Source organism: Syngnathus scovelli, chromosome 4 (assembly GCF_024217435.2).
Source record: "Syngnathus scovelli strain Florida chromosome 4, RoL_Ssco_1.2, whole genome shotgun sequence".
Lineage (NCBI taxonomy): Eukaryota > Metazoa > Chordata > Actinopteri > Syngnathiformes > Syngnathidae > Syngnathus > Syngnathus scovelli.
In genome coordinates, this window is record NC_090850.1 from 12,417,204 (window position 1) to 12,436,567 (window position 19,364).

The following is a 19,364-nucleotide window of genomic DNA, read 5'->3' on the forward strand; positions in this document are numbered from 1 at the left end:
GTTCCATCTTGGTCACCAGCTAATCCTAGGGCACATATTCTAGACCGGGGGTCACCATTTCCATTCCTCGGGATGCGGTGTCCTACATGAGTTATATATCTCCCTGCTGCAACACACCTGATTTATTTGACACCCTGATCCGGTCTCCAGCCAATCGCAGGGCACACATAGACGACATACCATTCACACTCACACATTCCCACATAAGATACGAAGCTAAAACTCAGAACGGTGATGCAGACGTTCTCCGCACTACTGCATTATGCTGTCAGAGAGAAGATCACCATGTCAAATGTTATCTGATAACTGCGAGCAGGACAGATGGGCACGAACTAAGAACTGCTGACGACTGAGACGCACACATTTACATGAGCATGGGGGCGCTATCAGAAAATGAGAGAAAACCTGTTAAAAATGCTAAAGAGGCAGAGCTCAGATTGCCTTTCTTCTCCCACCTGCTGCACACCTCCTACCACCACCCCGCAAAATATGCACAGTAAGAAGGCGAGTGCAGGTTAATTAGCAGGAAGAATATGTTCTGGGGCTGAGAGACAAACAGGAGATGTTTTTTCACTGGCCCTCTGCTCACTGGCAGATGCTCGCTCTGCCAGTGTCGCGACCCGACTCAGCACACTTCTGGAGAAGGAAAGAAAAAAGAGCTTCCGAGCAAGCAGGAGACAGTTGGAGCAAAAACAGTTATATTAAATGGATGACTAGAGAGATCTTATAAGTCCCAGAAAACGACTGTCGTTCTGTCGTTTATGCTCATAAAGCTCCTCAGTGTTGGAGGATCGGTCCGTGGAGTTTGGTCCATATGGCTGCTGAGGCACAGCAATGAAGGAGAATTCCCAGAGGTTTCTTTCAGTGTGAGTGAACAGTGTGACTGGAGGCTTCTCAAGGTTATCCTGTTGTTGAGCGATACAACGTGACTGTGGAAACACAATGGGGCATAATACAGTACTATTAGCAGTCTACAAGGACAGAAAATGAGAGTACTTCTTGCAGATGTTTTTGAGCCAGTTGTTGCGTAAACATGTAGGATGAAGAACTGGATAAAACAAAAAGGAGTCTTTAATCGTTCGGTGCTGTTGTCCTAGCATGGGGGTGGTGATACACGTCTTTGATAGAGTAGCTTGATAACGTCAAGTGAAGGGCAATCTGGCTCCATGTACACAGTGAGAGGAGGAGCTTTGTATAAATTGAAAGGAAGAAAGAAAAAGAACAAACACATTCTGAGACTTTGAGACTGTGCATGCCTTTCGTTCAAGGCAAAAAGCGAGAAAAATCAAGTCAATTAACTAGCTGACACATGGATATGCTTGGTTGGAATCAAGGAACACGCAGGGAAAATAAATCAGTGAGTTAAAAGTTCTATCTTGAAAAGGAGACAATAATCAATACAGTTATTGAGAGTTTACAAAGAAATGTTCTGCTTCAACAAAAATTCGTCAAAATGACCCAAGGATGTCGATACATAACCCTTCTATTTCGTTAACTCACACCAATTCAGTACAGCGGTACTTCAAAATATTCTGGTCACATTTCTTAAGAGCCCAGTCACAATGGTTAAGTGGCTTTATAAATAAAGCCGTAGCTCCACTCTAGTGGTGGAGTCATACATGATGGGAGGGGATATATATATATATATATATATATATATATATATATATATATATATATATATATATATATATATATATATATATATATATATGTAGTCTGGCGTGGGGGGGGGTTTAACTTAATAATTAGAATTTCCATCTCTCATATGAAAATGCCAGATGAAATACTTTTCTGTCTGCTTTCAGTTTAAAGTTCATGGTAAACTCATTTTTCTTCCTCGTGCTTCTGTCCTTGTATGAAGATGCAGCTGGGTTGGCATTAATCATCCAGATTAATGACCGGTATTACCAGTTACCTTTAAAAAGTAATCAGTAATCAGATTGTTTACTACTTACTATTACTTGACTCTTTACTCAATGGGAGACTCATCCTCACCACAAAAGTAATGGACATACTCATTACTGAAAACTGAGGTGGTTTTAGATGTACGTCACCGTTGGCGAATCTGACAGTGGCCCCATCTGTCTTTTATTGGACATTCAGAACGAAGGAGCTAGAGCAAGCAAGTATAGTTAAAATGTGAAGGGAATAATCAATGCTACTATATCAGATGACTTTATGTGCTGGTCCTGTTTGGTTTGATTTAGCTGCGCATAATTCCTTCAGGGAATACAGTAAATACAAGGAGGACGCAAAGCGAGTGCAAGCCAAGTTGAGCTGTGATCCAGATGAATGATACAACGAAGGGCAGCCAACAGAAAGTAATGTATGAAGGTTCTCATCTTGGCTGACTGCATGCTCTGCTGAACATCATCAGAATTGCACCCCGAACTGATTCAACACACGCATGAAAAAAACCTTTTCAGGACCTTCACTCACTTGCCTGCAATGTATCTGCAAAATATGTCATTACTGAGGAACACAGAACAACTCTACTGGTAACACCAGTTGCCAAACAACATTCTTGGGCTGGAAATGAAGTTCTGAAACAAAAGAAACATCTTTTCATTTACCTTTTCCTCAGAAGTAATCGAAGCCAAATCGATCATCTCGGTCAATAAACGAACGAGAGAGCGCATACGCTGTTAACGGATTTTTGCAATGAAGCCAGGGGGAGAGCTCATGTCTTTAACAAGGCATGACATTGAGAAAGAGTAATAGCAACCTTGTGTTTTCTCCTCGTGAATCTCAAGACTGATTCAGTACAATTCCATTAGCCCTCCTCCTCTTTCTCCTCCAGCTGAGAGCTTTCTGTCTGTCATTCATCACCAGCTACAGAGCCACAATGAAAATTAATTTTCCCCACCATACATCCATTCCCTTCCCTCACTCAGTGTTCCCTGCTCCACCCTTTACTTTCTTTATTTGATAAAACTCTAATTCCAGCGCTTTCGTCTCTACCTGGATAACAAATGTGTAAGTGTCTGTTACTTCTGGTCGCTTACTTCTGGCCCCTCTTACATTTGCAAAAATGGAAGAACTGATTAAAAAAGGCTCTGGCTCATTTCAGTGGCACAGCAACAACCTATTCCAGTAGGTTTTAATTCAATTGGCTACTCCACTTTATTGCCTGTTAGTAGGAGCTATATTAAAATGTGTGTGTTGGGTTACTTGTGCAAAACAACATGTAGCTTTGTTAATGATAATAGTTTGACAATGCTTTTTTGCAGATATGTAATAAAGCCTGTTTGCTTTTCTCATTGCGATTCTTTTGATATATTGAAGCGACTACAGGCTACCTTTTTGTAGCTCTCTGCACATTTTGGTGTTTGGCTATTTTTTGGGACAATTGACCCTGTTGAGACGGCGGTGGTAGCCTTGGTGGCAAATATCTCTTAGTGCAAAGCTCAAGAAGTTAAAGTGAGTCTAAAAATAGGATTCATTTAGACAGGCTGAAGAAATAATTCCTGTGACATGCTGGACTGATGAATCCTCGAAATCTTCTGGTTGGTTGTTGCCCTACTGGGCTACGATAAAGTGGACTGTTGAAGCAAAAACTGAAGATACATCCACAACTTCAACGCAATTCCTAAATAACCATCAAAACAATACATTCAAGCTAACAACTAAATCTTAGTACAATAGAGAAAAAAAAATAGAATACATCTGTATGCAGATTTGTGTGACTATTAAGTGTGACAACAACAACAAGCCGGATGCTTAGACATGGACACAACCTAGCTGACTCCCTAGTGGGTCACTGATTAGCTGCAAAGCACAGACACAGTAATTAACAGATTGTATGCGAGGGAGGCCATCGTTCCAGAGTGACCCACTGTCCAAAGCTCTCAAATGAGCAGAGCTTTAGTCTGTCAAAGACAGGGCTGTCACCTCATAGCTTGTGAGTGGATTTGGTCCAAACAGCCCCGAGGCCCACTGTCATGCTAGATAAAAGTTTGGCCACCTGCATATGCACCAGGTGGACCTGTCAGCAAATGGAAGAAGACTGCAGACTGGAAGGTAGAATAATGAAAGCTAGGCCAGGCTTGGGGAACTGATGGCGAGAAGAAAAATGCAAGCTCAATTTTTTTTTTTGGTCATGTCTCTACAGTATTTAACCTGTAAATAAACATAGTGTAATTCTCTCGATCTGGTATTTGTTGACTTGCTAAGTGGGTGTAGAGGACAGAGAAGAGAGGGATCGTCTAACTGAGACTCGGACACGGTCCCGCATCTTCAGGGAATGTCCAATACTAAGACCGTTGATCACTGCAAAAAATAACACATGACATACATGCAGAACATCTCAATTCCTTGAGCCTTTATCAAGGGCCTCATCTGTAACAAAGTGCTTTCCATCAAATAGCTACAACAACAATAATAATAATAATGAGAATATAATACCAAATACTTTGATAGCATACAGGAAGTATTCGCTCCTTGTTGCACACTCCCCATAATGTCTGAAGCCGTATGAGGACGCAGGAATCATAGATGTGTCTGGCCAGCATGTTAAGATTGTAATTATTTTTTGTTTTACATTGCACGTGAGCTTACTCAGTTGAGCTACAAGCTGAATTTGAAATTAAACCAACTGTAGTCTACTAAAGGTTCACTGCTTGTCTGATGGCAAGTACCACACATACAGATGGGATGGGTCAATTCTCCTCCACCATTTAGTCCTTTTCTCACTCCCCTTTATCACCGACTCTCATCTCTTTCTATATCTCCTCCAAGATGCAGTCTTCGCTGAGCAGATGTCGGCTTTTATCCCACAAACTAGGATAAAGTTAGAAGTGCTCACAAGTCACAGGCATCTATTTGAAGTGTCCGATCCCTCCCAAACCCTAAATTGAAATTTGCTGATAAAGGACAAAGAAATACACGATGGGATCACATGATCATAAAACAGCTTCAAAAGTAGATTAATTTGGAGCAAAAAGATAACAGCCAATCTATGAAAAAACTGAGAAGAGTATTTTAACACGTGGCCTTCAGGAAGTGAAAATATCAAATGGGAGGATTGTCGATGAAACAGACTCCACTCTTCTCCGAAAACTTACAAAATGTTGTGGTGGGAATTCTCTGTCCATTCTTCCAGAAGAACATTTGTGAGGTCAGAGATATGACTCAATTCTAAGGATGCATGCCAAGCTCTGCAACAATAATCTCCAAATTATCAAAGTAACAAAAGTTGAAACAATAGAGTGCGGCAGTGGGTGTCAGTAGTGTTTGAGCGAGTTTAAATGAATGCGTGGGTTGGCGTTGAAACAGCACCACGAGGCTTGGTAAGCTGAGAGAGAGTGGGCACCGAACTGGCAGGTCTGTGCCACTGGTCTGGTTTGCCCAGTTAATTCTCAAGACAGGCTCATCCAAGGAGAAACATCTTTGCTCTTCTTTCACAAGAGCAAATGGAGAGCTAAGATAAACATGCAAACCCCCAAGAACCAAGAGAGATTAAAAAGGGCAGAGAATACAAATCATTTACTGATGAAATTGTGTTTTCCCACCATTCTCCTCCTGTGGAAATAACTAATTGATCTGTCCACTGTGTGATTGCCTCTCACCTTGCCGACTGACTGTCACTCAATCTTTGTGAGGACTCCAATGGGGAGTGAATCCATCTCTTTCAAGAGAATATAGAGTGTGACGTTTTTGTGTGCGCACACGCATTGTTCTTGACAGTCAGCCATCACACCTCAACATCAGACCCCCTGTTTTTGGACAGAGCGGGCACTTTGACAAATGGCGATGGGATCTTTTGTGATGGGACATGTCAAGGCCCCTATATTGAGTTTTTCCAAGACGTACACGATTTGTACTCAAACGTCATTAGTTTAAAAGCTTGGCGCTAGATTTGCAACAAAATTTAGTGATTTCCTTCTGGGCTCATGACCCATTCCTCCTCAAAGTTTCATGAAAATTGTTTGAAAAAGTTAGTGGGGAAACTTAAGAGCTGAACACAGTTGTGGCAGTCTAAAACAGAAATCAAATCTTCAGAAAGTCCTTTGTAGGACAGTTGCAAAATGTGACAGGTTGCTTTGCCTTCACTCTTATGTCCAGTTCAGCCCAAACCAGATCAATGGTGTTCAGTGAATATTGTACTTCATTTTCAGAATACTTTATCATTTTTTATTGTTGTTGTATTTACCCCTGGTAGTTTCCCACTTAAGTAATTTTTCTACCATTTCAAGCTGCTGAGTTGGACTTCAACTGCTTGAAAATGTGGGTGTTCCAAAACCTCTGATCATATTATTTGGCTCATATTGTGTATGTGTGAATGACACAAACAGCTTTATACCACAATCTATTGTATTTATTTGAAACAAAAAGTGTGCTTATCATTGCTATTTCACCCTGATTGTTGCACAAGTGACAATTATTTTGTCTCAAAAACCAGCAGCAACAAGTGGTATGATATAGTCATTATTAATGGTTATATAAAGGCTTAATTCCACACTTTTTTCAACTGAGGTTTGATTTGGTTGAAAAGCAATAGGTAGACTGAGGTCAAATGAACTAAAGTTGTATGATGTTGAGTCAAGCCTGAGGAGAGAGCGGAACAAAAGAGAAAAGACAAAGCAAAAACAATTGAGAGTGAGTCATGGAGCACATACCGGCGGTATATTTCCAAGCTGTGGCTGCGTGTACATTTCAGACAATCAGTGTCAGCGTGTCCGCTGTATTGAAAACTTGGTCCGTTTTGAAGTCTGAAGACATCTGGTCTCTCAGCATCTGGGTTATTGTAATCTTCATGCTTGAGTGTCCATGGGAGCAGAATGACTCCAGGTGACGAGCTGTCAGATGCTCCCCTCATCAAGATGACTGTAGGGTCAGAGGTGAAAGGCAGCCGATCGCGGCAACTGTGCAGCGGCGTGACTCCAAGCACTGTTGGAAGCAGGACGGCAGGATGACTGACTGCGTTTTAGCTTTTTTTGTTGTTGCTCCCCACAGCCCACAACACTGCTATCGCGCTGTCTTGTTTAGTCTGCCAAAGCCTCGGAGGATAGATTTGATGAAATCCTCCAGCCGTATGTGAAGCCCTTAAGCTGAGGTAGAGGATGTAAACTGTTTGATTCCTTCTTTTTGTCATATTCTCTTGCATCGCAATTGCTATTCGGGCTGACTGCGTTGCAGTTTAAAATCAAACCGGTGACACTATTATGATTGGAGGCATTAATGTCTGAACACAAAAGAGTAGCGAAGGAATTAATCAAAATGAAATGACAAACCTCACACATGAGTGCTTACTCAATCTTGCCTTACTTCTGATCCAAAATGATCCATGACACTACAGTGAAACACTTCTGTGCACAGATAAACAAGCCTTCTAATGAGTTTTTTTTTTTCTTAGAGATAACAAAACAAGAACTGAGTTCCAACCAGCATTCACTCTCCGCATCTGGCACTGTATCTTGCAACAATGGAAAAAATCAAGACTTTTGCAAGAAGATGGGCGAGGAGAGATAGGCTTGAATTCCCATGGTCTGAAGCAGGAAGGAAGGAAGAAAAAAAAAAGATAATGAATGTAAAACACAAAGCCTCTCAATGGCAATTACCACGCATTGCCTGGTGCAGCTGACAGTTTGAGAGAAGCGCTCTTTGCACGTTTTATTCCATCCAACAAAAGAGAGTGAGGCAGAAGTACTGGTGGAGTGTACAAAGCTCAACTGCCATGCCAGCTCACTAACTGTTGCCCATTATGTGGGGGGGAAAAAATGGTCTGGAACATGCCCATGACCTTGTTGACCTTAATATAATCATTTATAGTCTAAGCGCAGGTGCAATTCTACTAATATTATTTTAAATCATATTTCTAATGATTTCTTTTGTTCTTGTTCTTCAAATGTTTGATGTAAAGCACTTTGAATTGTTTTGTACATCAAATGTGCTCTACATATAAACTGAACTGTGATATTTCTGACCAACCTTATGTTATTGTTCATGTTTCTCAGGAAGATGACAAGCAATCTGCTGCTGTCCTTTACCCACACTTCACAACAAGCAGTTCCACCATGTCTGATGTTGTGCTGCTCAGGAATCACAGGAAACTATGTGGGAATCAGAGGGGAGGCATGGTGTGGGCTTTGGTTCTGCCGCTCCTACTAATGAGCTGTAATCTGGAGCAGCAGGAGGGAGCTCAAGGAGTGGGTTATGTTTGTTGCTAAAAGAGGGGGAGGAATGGCAGCTCAGGTGCTCATTTCCTGAGACCGAAGGACATAAAAGAGGCAGCGTTAGAGACAATCTAGGCGGGGATCATGAGCTTCCAGGGATGTTTGTACCTAGGTAGCGGCGCTGGGCAGGTGGGTGGAAAATAAAGTCTATTCCTCACAGCTGTTTCCTTAGTGTGTCTTTTTGGCCTTTCTCTGCACACTGCCAAATCACAACCATACCTAGTCACCAAACAGGTTTGTCGCCTAACTCTTTATAAATAGGAAACTTTACAAGTTGATAAGGTCTGGGGAAGAAAAGAAATGCTTGTCAAGAAATGCTCCTCATTTTTCATCCACCTCCTTGAAATATGACACCACCTGTGCGAGGGGTAAGAAAAAAAAACGGGGTGTAATATGTTTCAATGACAGGCCTGACTGTTCTGGAAAGAAAAAAGCTTATGTCATCCGCAGTAGCATGAAAAGGCAGAAGGAATGCATTTATTTCAATTCAGACCTGCCAGAGAGCGAATAAAAGGTGTGTCAATGCAGAACCAAAGCAAAACAAAGTGCTTGGAGGGAGACAAAGATGCAACCTGCAGGAAAGATGAAGAAAGAAAGGGGAAGATGGAGCGAGCACAATTTTTTTTCACCTCAGGCTAGAGTGCTAAAAGCTACGTGTTCCCCTGGTGACAAAGTACAGTCGCTTGCTTTCTCGGGAGAACACCCAATCCATGCCTATTTTCCCCCACATTGTATTTTTGCCTTTTTCAGTCCACATCTCATTTCCCGGCATCCGTTCATCATTAATTTCATTTGTGTCGAATGCAAATACTCAGCATCTCTCCTTCTCCATTGTGCTCCAGAAAAGCAAGAAAGAAGCCAGACTCAGTCGGCAGCCACAGCCAGCATTAGCCCCAAACAGTATCAGCCGGGCTTTATTACATGTCAGCATCTCTTCCTTTCATTTTTTGTCAGGCGAGGAGATTATGCCCCAGGCCAGAAAGATATGCAGCAGCAGGGGTGGAAGGGAGGGAGTGGCGGTCGTGGTAAAATGGAGGATGAGGAAGCCAATGATAGGAGACAGAGAGAAAAAGAAGAGCAGGGGCAGCTTGGGATCTCTCATATGTAGCTCAAACCACAGGTGTTTCTTTAATACCTTGCTTTGTGGGAAATGATGAGGAAATGAGGAGCACTTCTCTCATTCTTTTCCTGCCACCCAGGAGCTACAAAATATTTTCAGTTTCTTTTCTTTCTGTCTCTCTACCACACCTCAGGAGAGTTCAGAACATTCAATGACTAACTCTGCATGCTTTTTCTGGCACCCTCCCTAAAACAAAAGAACCAATCTCAACAGATTATGTAAAGAGAAGACAATATTTTAAGTGACATGAAATGCACAATGCATTCATACGAAGCCACATCCTGTTATCACAGTTCAGGTAAATGGTGCAATAGACCGTTTGTGCGCTTTGACTCTGTGTACAACCCCCCCCCCCCAAAAAAAAAGTGGTAGAAGAGTGTAAACGATAGGACGGCAATAGTGACATCACTAAAAGCCAATCTCAAATTTAGTTGGATGGATGGATTAATTGCAGTCACATTTGAACGAAAGCACCATCACATAAATTCAGCTATGCAAACAGAAAATGTTTTTATTCAGTCAATACACAATTAGCGCACGGTTAATTAATTCATAATCGGTAATTAAATGGTGACACATATTTTCCTCAGTCAAATGTTATTGAGTTTTGGAAAGCTTTTTTTTTGTGTGTTCCAGTATGACCGTGCCCCATTAAACAACGCAAGGTTCAAATGTATTCTTGGATGACTTTAATCTAGACAAACTTGCAAAAAACTCCATCAAACACCTTTGGATGTTGTACAACACAGCAAGACGGCAGGTCCTTGCTAATCCAAAAGCAGCATATGACTTCACTAACGTCAAAAATTCGCCTTTTTGCAATCGCCAGCCGGTTAAGTGTGACTCACTCACTATATTCATACTCGTCTGCTGCCAGCCGACCTCCTTTTTTTTCTCATCTCACATGGTGATGAATATGAGTGATACCTAAGTCGTATTAGCACAAGATTGAGTTTTTTCTTTTCATTTAACTGGGAGACATATAGCTATAGATATTGATCATACGGTGAGACATGGCTGAGCCATCTGCCATGTGCTGCAAAGATAACCATGGTAAAGTGATACGCTTTGTGGAGATTTCCACTCCTCACGTCATAATAGGCAACCGGCCAGAGGGGCTCAGAGAGGTAAACTGGAGTAAAGCCATTTCACAATATGAAAACAAATAGAAGTATCTCAAATAACTGCATATATTTGATTTAAATGAGTCGGTTTTGAGTCATACTAACAATGCAAAATACCACCAGGAGGCTGGGGGGGAAAAAGCATCTGCATTCTGATTTAATAGCCCTTTAAAGAACAGATATTTGAAAACAAATAGTGGAGCAAGAAATGCAGATCTTTGATTAAACAGTACTAACAGGCGTGTTTTCTTTATGCTCTACAAAGAATGACAATTACAGGATCTTACTGAGTAACTGTCACTTGTCTCATGTCTCAATTTGTATGTCAGTATTATTCAGCCCAAAATCAAAAGGAGCAGCGCAATGCCCATCAAATTGAAGCAAAAAATCTATCCATTCTATTTAAATATGATATTTCTTTGTTTTTATAAAATACAATATTGTAGGATGTTGTATTTCTGATTACATTTTAGAATTTCTGGATTGTACTAGATGCTTTGAAATGAATAGAATAGAATGCCTTTGTTGTCATTAAAAAATATTCAAAATTCACAGTAAAACCCATACACCATGGTCCATATGTGGAGGTCTGAGTTAACCAAAAAGTATCTCAAAGATGAAAATGGATGCGGTGACTTGGTAGCAGATTTAGAATTATAGTTTTGAAGTTTTTTTTTGACGGGGAGGATATCAGAGGTTTGACCCATAATTGGTATACAATCAAGCTGTTCCAAACATGTTCTGTCAGCTCTTTTCCAGATGGATCCTCAAAACAAATTGCAAGCATGACATCGTTTGTTGACCAATAGTTGAAGCCCAAATGCGTACTGTCAGAGACTTAGAAGATTTTATGGGAACAGGCTGGGTTTTTACAGTGTGAGCAGCCAGAAACACCTGCGCCATTGGTGACCCACCATATGTGTCTGTCAAATCTGCTTCCCAGGAGGTGGCAGAATGCATTCATACAGTATGTAGACGTGTGCACAAGTGCGTGAAAGTGCTGTGTTCAAATCTTGTTGACTAAGTCTGCACACCTGTCTGCATTTACGGGGGAGGGGGTATTTTCCAGAAGTGTTTGCCGACTTATGGAGGTAGACAGAGCTCCTACACAGGTCAGGCCCACAGGCAACCAGGTGGGAATGTACGCAGTGAGCTGTGACCACCAACAGTTGTGCAAGTCTTTATTGGCTCCATCCCTTCATCACTCCTTCCTCAGCATCATGTCCCCTTTCTGTAGCAAGGACACAGATGGTCTCACTCTGTCAACCATGACTGCCCTACAGCAGAACCATTTTCCTTTTTATAGTTGTCAACTCTTCCAAAACACCCAGAGATGATGTGTCAGAAATACTAAAGCACGCAATATACTTTTACGACAAAGTTTTAGATAATTACCCAGGACAGCATGAAACTGAAAGCAATGTGATCTTTATTCAGTCAGGCTGTCGGGTTTCATTAAAACCTTTTGCTTTGACTTGCGAGGACAAATTTGAGAAATAAGTGAACCTAAACCAACTCATTTGACAAGTAAATAATTCATCAAAAAAGAGGTGTCAAACTAAACATAAAACAAAGAGAAATACTTGTATTTAAAATAACCAAAAATGTTGTATTAGAAATAGCCTGCTAACTTAATGCTAACATTTTATGGAAAATGACATGCAAAAGATTTAAAACTCAGTTCAGGGATAGAAAGTGTGGCCATAATAGTTGTGCAATTATCACTGTTGCACAATTTCAACAGATGCAGTCATTTTAGTAATTGAACAGAAGTACAATATGCCCCCAGTGAACACTTAACTGCTCATTCGTTAAATCTATAGTAGAGCTGTATCAAAAATTCAGCCCTTACAATGGCAATGTTTTTTAAATTCTTCTTCTTATTATTATTTATATACACGTGTCACCCTGCTGGTGAATTACATCATGAGGAAAGGAGACATTTTGATCCTCACATAAGCTGACCAAATGTGTTGCTGGTATGTATATGACAAAATGCATTAAAAATTCTCACATAAATATTTGATTCTTTGCATTCAACTTGAGAGTATTGTATTAAGAGTGGAATGAAATGGAAGGAGAGTGGAATAATGGGTAGAATGTCTGCCCGCCTCACAGTCGAGAGGTTCCCGTGACCCTAACGGCAACTCTAATGAGGACAAGCACTATAATAAATGAATGGATGAATGTATTCTGACTACTTTGAACCCAGCCAAAGTTTTCAACAGAGCCTCACAAAAGACCCCAAGGCAAATATTTATCACATTTACAAATGCATCAAGTCCAATTTTCTTCAGGCAATAAGATGCCATCCGCCACACAGGAGCAATAAATCCACTAAGCCCGCTTTCTCCTGCTTGAACATAAGGGGAGTTCATTTAAATTGATTCTTAAATGATATATAAGGCAGTAAATCATCTCCAAATGGGGAGCTGCAGAAGGCACACTAAGACTGCCAGGTTAAAAATACAAGAAGTGAGGGAGGGGCGCTGTTATTTATGGTGACGCCGACACTTCTTTTTCCATCTGATGAGATGACAGGGTGGCTCATGGAACACAGCAGGTAATGAGAAGATATCTTCAGGGAAAAGTTTCATGTTACCGTTTGAAATGGTGACTCATAATTAGATGCACGAAAAGAAAATTCCACAAATGACATGCTACATACAAAAAGGGAACCTCGTTAACTGCCTGGTCAATATCATAAACACATGTTGAAAAAAGTATTGGTTTTAATATTTACTTCTCACTCTGCTGCTACCATTTAAATACTGTTCTCATAGTTCATCTCATAACGCTGGATTTATACGGAATAATTTATGTGATGCAATTATAATTTCACTTTTCCCCATTTGGCCCAGTTTGCAGATGAGTGAAGGCAGTGTGAAAATGAAAAAACGCATACAATAAAAAAAAAAAAAACTTCGGTTAAAACTCTAATGTCAATTAGATAACTGTCAATGTGACACAGCGGATAGATTGGACATAGCGTGTCAACAAAATGCTCCCATCGATGACATAATACATCTACCTAAACAACACAAATCAAAACTACTGTGAAGGTTGAGAGGTGAATTGGAAGATAAATAACAAAATATGTCCGGCTTTGGCCTGCGGCATAATGACGAGGTTACCTTCAACGTATAGGAGAAAGAGTTAAACGGTATGTAAAGTTTCATTTCCCCAATGCCACTCGATTTAGTATTCATCATTACGTTTCTGGCACTTGCGCCTGTGGGTTGTTTCATGTGTAAATGTAAGGACAGCAAAATTGGATACGGGTGTCTTGCCTGTTGATGTAAATAGACAGTCCAAAATGACTGGATATCAGCACTCAATTTAGAACCGCACATTAAATGTCATGTAAATCCAGCCTTTCCTTTAAATACATAGCTTGCGTGCAGTTGTGCAGATAATATAGTGGCTTCAGTGGCAAGGCCAGGCTTTCAGTGTCAAGAGATCATATTTCTGCCCAAGATCTTGAAAAAAACATATCAGTATTCTGTTTCCGTGGCCATGTCTGGCAATGAAATGATGGATGTGTCTTCGTAGCTGCGCTCGGAAAAGGAGCCTAAAGAAGGACGGGAGCAGAGAGCGAGCGCCCCGCCTGCAGAGCTCCGATCTCCATTTGTGCACAACAAAAACACAAGAGCGATCACTCATCTGGTCGTAGCGTCGATGACTGCATATGAATACCATATTGGTGTTGATGGATGTGTACGAGCGGATGGCAAATCTGCAAAACATCGGTGCAAACTATTTGAAATAGTGCACCTTCTATTCAGCTTTAATGGGCTTTGGATAGTAATGTTTTGCACTCTGTGGACCAAACCACACATCTGATAAATTATTCACAAAACCATTACCATGTGAGTCATGTTGTGGTTGCACATCACAATAAATGTGTTTCTCTGTACATAATTGCAAGCATTTGTTATTGATGTAAACATTGAATTTGAATATTTATAAATATGTACATATGCGCACTACTGAAATCATGATATGGCCGCTAAATGCGCTGCCTACACATAACAACATATTTGAGCGGCCAAAATATATCAGTTTTGAGTTTTCAATGACTTGAATATCCATCCCGCAACAATGAGGCACTCTTATAAAGACAGGAGGACATGTAGCTCGCAACGTAACGGCGTCAGATAACCACTGCAGCGAACAAACAAGAGGCGAATCAAACTGCTTTAGCCACTCCTCCCTGAAAAAAATAAATAAATAAAATCAGGAAAACTGGTGAAAACCAGTTGATTCCTATATGTCACCACAATTCCCATTTACATGCAGTAGTTCATACTCTGCACATGTTTTCAGCAACTATCTTTACATTTTAAAATGTACTTACAGACAAATCTTTGAAATCAATTTACAGGGTCGGACACAAAGGCAGCTTTGCTGTTTACGTACGCTTGGCCTGAACATATTTGGATGCATTTGTCTGTCTGTACCTGAGGGTATCGTCTCTTGGTTAAAACAGAGGCAACATGTCACTCCAAATTGTTTTGATAAATATTTAAGTGCAGCAAAGCCCAATGGGCCCCGAGTGAGCCGAGACAACAAATGCTACAATGAGGGAGGGATGGAGAGAGAGAGAGAGAGAGAGAGAGAGAGAGAGAGAGAGAGAGAGAAAGAAGAAACCACGGTAGTAAATATACAAATATACAGATGAGACAAGAACCTTTATAGCAGGGCTCCAGCCAGCATTAAGTTATTCTCAGTTTGAAAACACAGCTTCATTATGCATTCCACAGAGGGCATTAACTATGCATTTCATCTCAAAAATATCTTCTGCTTTGTGTTTTTCTGCATTTCAATACACAGTATTTGATTTAACCTGTTTTTGCCACTCATTTTAATTACAAGTCTGGCTTATACCTGCCATTTGGTGTCAATCTGTACGAGTCCATATGCTCTTTAGCCAGTCTGCCCCAATCTTTCCCCCAGACCCATATCATGTTGCCTCCATGGAAATACAGAGCTTCTCTTTGCTCTTTCACAAGTCACTGAGCCTAAAACTCAACTTCAAAAGTTGCGGCATTACATTTCATTACATGACATGAGCTCATTACGCAGCTGCTGTTGTCCTCAAAAGTCATCTTACAATCAAACTACTTTGTCAAAAGTATGGAAGCAGCTGTGCATCAGGAAAAGAAAAAAAAAAAAAAACATGATTTCCAGACCACATCGGCCAGGACTAGAGTATTGTATTTTCCACCATGGAGCACATGGAACCATTTATTTCCTCTCACGTTTGTCTTCATTATGGTCATTGCTCAACAACAAATGCTCTTTGAAATAACAATTGAGATCCTCATTTTGCTAAACTGAACAAAAGCCTACAATAAATCCAAAGTTGCATATAAAGATCATGAGATAAGTCTGAATAAATAAAGTAGCCCAATGGCGGTAGCTTGAATAATGGGTATGCAGGCAGTACAGTATGTGCAGAGGATAATGTTTTCATATCTTTCAAATCCTACCATGTTTTCCCTTCCTTTTCTCTTTCCCATCTATTTCCCTTTATTTTACCAATGATAATGATCAAGGAGCTGCCTAGCCAGAGGTATAAAAATTCCAAGTCTAATTGTCTTCAGATCAATGGAACTGAGAAGGCACAAAGCATTTGCGGAAGCACGGCTTCCCACAGCCCTTGGTTTTAGCTACACAGCTCTAATTAACATCGCTCGATATTGAGCGTTACTTTAAGCAATGATAAACAACACTGGCTTTATCTCACTTACTCCTTTAATTGAATCAACAACCTAATTGACGTTTTTTTTTATTTTATTCTTGGTGAACAGGACATTCGATTTCTCCTCAAGTTAGATGGCGACCTTGGTGTGTAGTACAATGTGATGACCTTGACTATCAAGAAAAAAAAAAAGAACTTCAGTGAGGATAAAGTAAAGGTTTGAAGGATACTGGCTAATGTACACACATTCATATGGAGGCATATTGCGGCCACACAGGGTCAGTATTGCGCAATTATGTTCATGTTTGTTGTTATAACAATATTTTTCCAATGAGAACATGTACTTGGCTTATTCTAAATGAAGGACAAGCTCCAACCTGGGGTGTTGGGAGAAGACTAGACTGTAGCAGTGAGGGTGCCATGCTCACAGGGGACGCAATTTTCAGCCAGAATTCGAGCGTCAGGAGCCACAAACATGACTGAGCATAGTAAAGATGTGAGGGTTGAAGTGATAGTAAAGTCAAGGCACTGGAGATGAATGCTGACATTAGCACTGGTCACAAGTATAGCCAACTACATACCTGCCAGATGTGTAAATGTAACGTTTAAAGCATTTATACGTTTTACCGTGTATAATTTGTACAAAAGCAAAGACAGATTTGGGTTAAAAACGTTATAAATGAGAAATATCTTTAACTCACCATGATGTCACATTCTTCTGTTGTAGAAAAAGCCCAAGCAATCTCTTCCATGTCATTTCACCAAGGCAGCGTGATTGAAAAAATGGCACCTGGATGGAATTAATTATTTTCTTCCGGTGCATTATGGGAAGGCTTCTTTTCCTCTGCTGTAGTTTGGATGTTTGAAATGTCTGGCAAAAAGGAGATACCACATGAAATAAACTGCTTAGAAGAGAGACCCAAGGCTAGCCATAATTTCAACAGGTACGTAAGTTCATTTATATCCAGATACAAGGGAAATTCAGACAATAATGAATTCAGAAGGCATTAATAAATGTTGGTAATCTTGGTCATGGTAGATGTGTGAAGCCTTAGTAGACTGGCACAATTTGTAAATGAGTCTAGCCCACTGTGGAGTTCTTTTCACTGAGCAAGGATAGGAGATATCTAGCTTTTTTAGTATGACAGCACACAATTGAAATGACAAATGCGAGGGAACAAATGGAACAAGAAAACCTCTTCTGTGAATTTCGGTGCATGGTCGAGGAGGTACAAAATTTTGCTGTGCTTCCTTGCAGATCAAAACTTCCTGCAGCAAACTTGGCAGCCACAATTAATTAATCATCAGAGTCTTCAGAGATTCCAGTGAAAATAAGGGTCAGTGTCAGTAATTTCTCGCATGTCAAAGTGATTGATTATATAAAGAACTAATGCATCTTTCTACATATTAGCTCGATTAATTAATGCATTACACATAGATGGAATAGCATGTACCAAATTAGTATGTTGCAGTCTTTGATTATGGGGAATACCATGAATCCAAACACAGAGCAATTCAACGTGCAATGTCTTAAAAGCTACAAATATTCCACACATAGAGGAAACGTGGAATTAAGTCATTTAGAAGTAAAAATAAAACACCCAATTGGTCATCTGGATCATGTGCCAAAAACTATATTGTCAGACCAAACCAAAACAAATTATAGTAGAACAAAACAATAAAATATGTTTAGCCAAGCAGAATCTAATCTGATTTTACAAAGTATAAACTACACTTTATGCTTCATTTCCTCACTAAATTAAAGAGTCATCAATCTTAAAGTTTTGGTTTAAATATGTTGATGTTTTTTTGTCATGTTTTCCTCCCTCAAGTCTACAATTTGAGCTTTTAAGGGGCCCTTGCTTCCTTCCTCCCTTCAGTGAATGAATTTCTTTACGTCCTCGTTAACACTGCGCTAGAATTGCACTGCTCACAAAGAAGCAGATGTTTACCTTCTTCACGTTACAGGAAATTTCAATAGCATATTTTTCTTGGATCCAACCTTCATTCAGTCAAGTAACTACAGCGTAACCCTGTTTATCAAAAGCTTAATAGCATAATTGCCCAGGCCTTTTTTTTCAACTTGACTTTGTCAATGACCGAGGATTTACACAAGCTGAGAAAATGAAATTCATTATAGGGAGGAGATTGGAATTTATTTTATCAATACTGTGAAATAGTGCAAAAAATGACAAGATTATGATGAAATAAAAATAGTTATGCATGGCTACATAAAACAATTACAACTGAATTATTATCAACATCTAAGGAACGTACAGTACATTGCAACAACCTCTCAAAAACGTTTAGCCTCACGTACAGAAGCCTTTTTGAAATAGTGGATACAGTTGAAATGTTTCAAATTAATTACGTGTCTTTAAAGGCTTTTCTGCCCAATATCCTTCAATATTCATTTAGGCCTACCGAGTGACGCCAACAAATGCAACTGGAAAAACAAAAACTACATTTGGCAACGGTTTGCAGGACCTCCAAAGATTGAACACAGACACGCTACAAAAAAATGATCACAAAACACATTAATAATTATATATTTTTTTTCTAATCACTAAAAACATGCCACGATTGTCAAGGAAGAATAAACAGGAAACGCTAAAGGAGAGTGTGTTCACGGGCTATTCACTGACTGCACTCATGCTTCTCAAAATCTGAGATTGTTCAAGTTTTGTTTTGTACTGTAGGCACAGGTACAAATGAACTTAGTTGAGTATTATAGCCGGCTGGCTCAGTCTCGATCGAAATGTTTTTTCTTCCTTTTTCTTGGAAGAGCATACACATTTTTGACTGGCAGTTACATCTTTCATGTTGCGGCGGCGTTCATCATAGAAAAAAATAGTGGCTATTCATTAAAACTAGAAGCAGAAGCTGACACATTGCACAAAAGTTCAGTGGGTTTCCCTCATGTTGCTCTGTATGGAGGCCTTCAACTGAAAAGAATGAGAAACATAGACATCCTACATCAAGACCTACTGTGTGTATGTTCTGGGGGAAAAAAAAAAAACATTGCCTTGAATGAAGGCTTTTTTTTTTTTTCATGTGGGTTCTTTCATTGCTTTGGAAAATATAATTAACAAGCCTTTCATCCCCAATGACAGAAATACATATGTAGCTGTTATTATTCATGTTGTATTCACTCACATGTGGTGATTTACTAAACATTACAATAATCTTGTGATAGCACAATCAAACATAAGGTATCCTTCTTAGGGAGCGGTCACCAT

The 19,364-nt window shown here is 40.0% G+C and overlaps 1 long non-coding RNA gene across 2 annotated transcripts in view; it reads right to left on the bottom strand.

Moving 5' to 3' along the window:
* Nucleotides 1-6,341: 6,341 nt before the first annotated feature.
* The window catches only part of LOC125966829 (uncharacterized), a 151,519-nt gene continuing 138,496 nt past the window's right edge, over nt 6,342-19,364 (bottom strand). The window contains exons 3-4 of one of the 2 annotated variants that reach the window (XR_007480549.1): nt 16,827-16,996; nt 6,342-6,891 (exon numbers count right to left, since the gene is read on the bottom strand). This is a non-coding gene — a long non-coding RNA (uncharacterized lncRNA). Of the gene's footprint in view, nt 6,892-16,176; nt 16,299-16,826; nt 16,997-19,364 lie in introns of those variants that run through there. The other variant, XR_007480550.2, reaches the window with a different exon arrangement.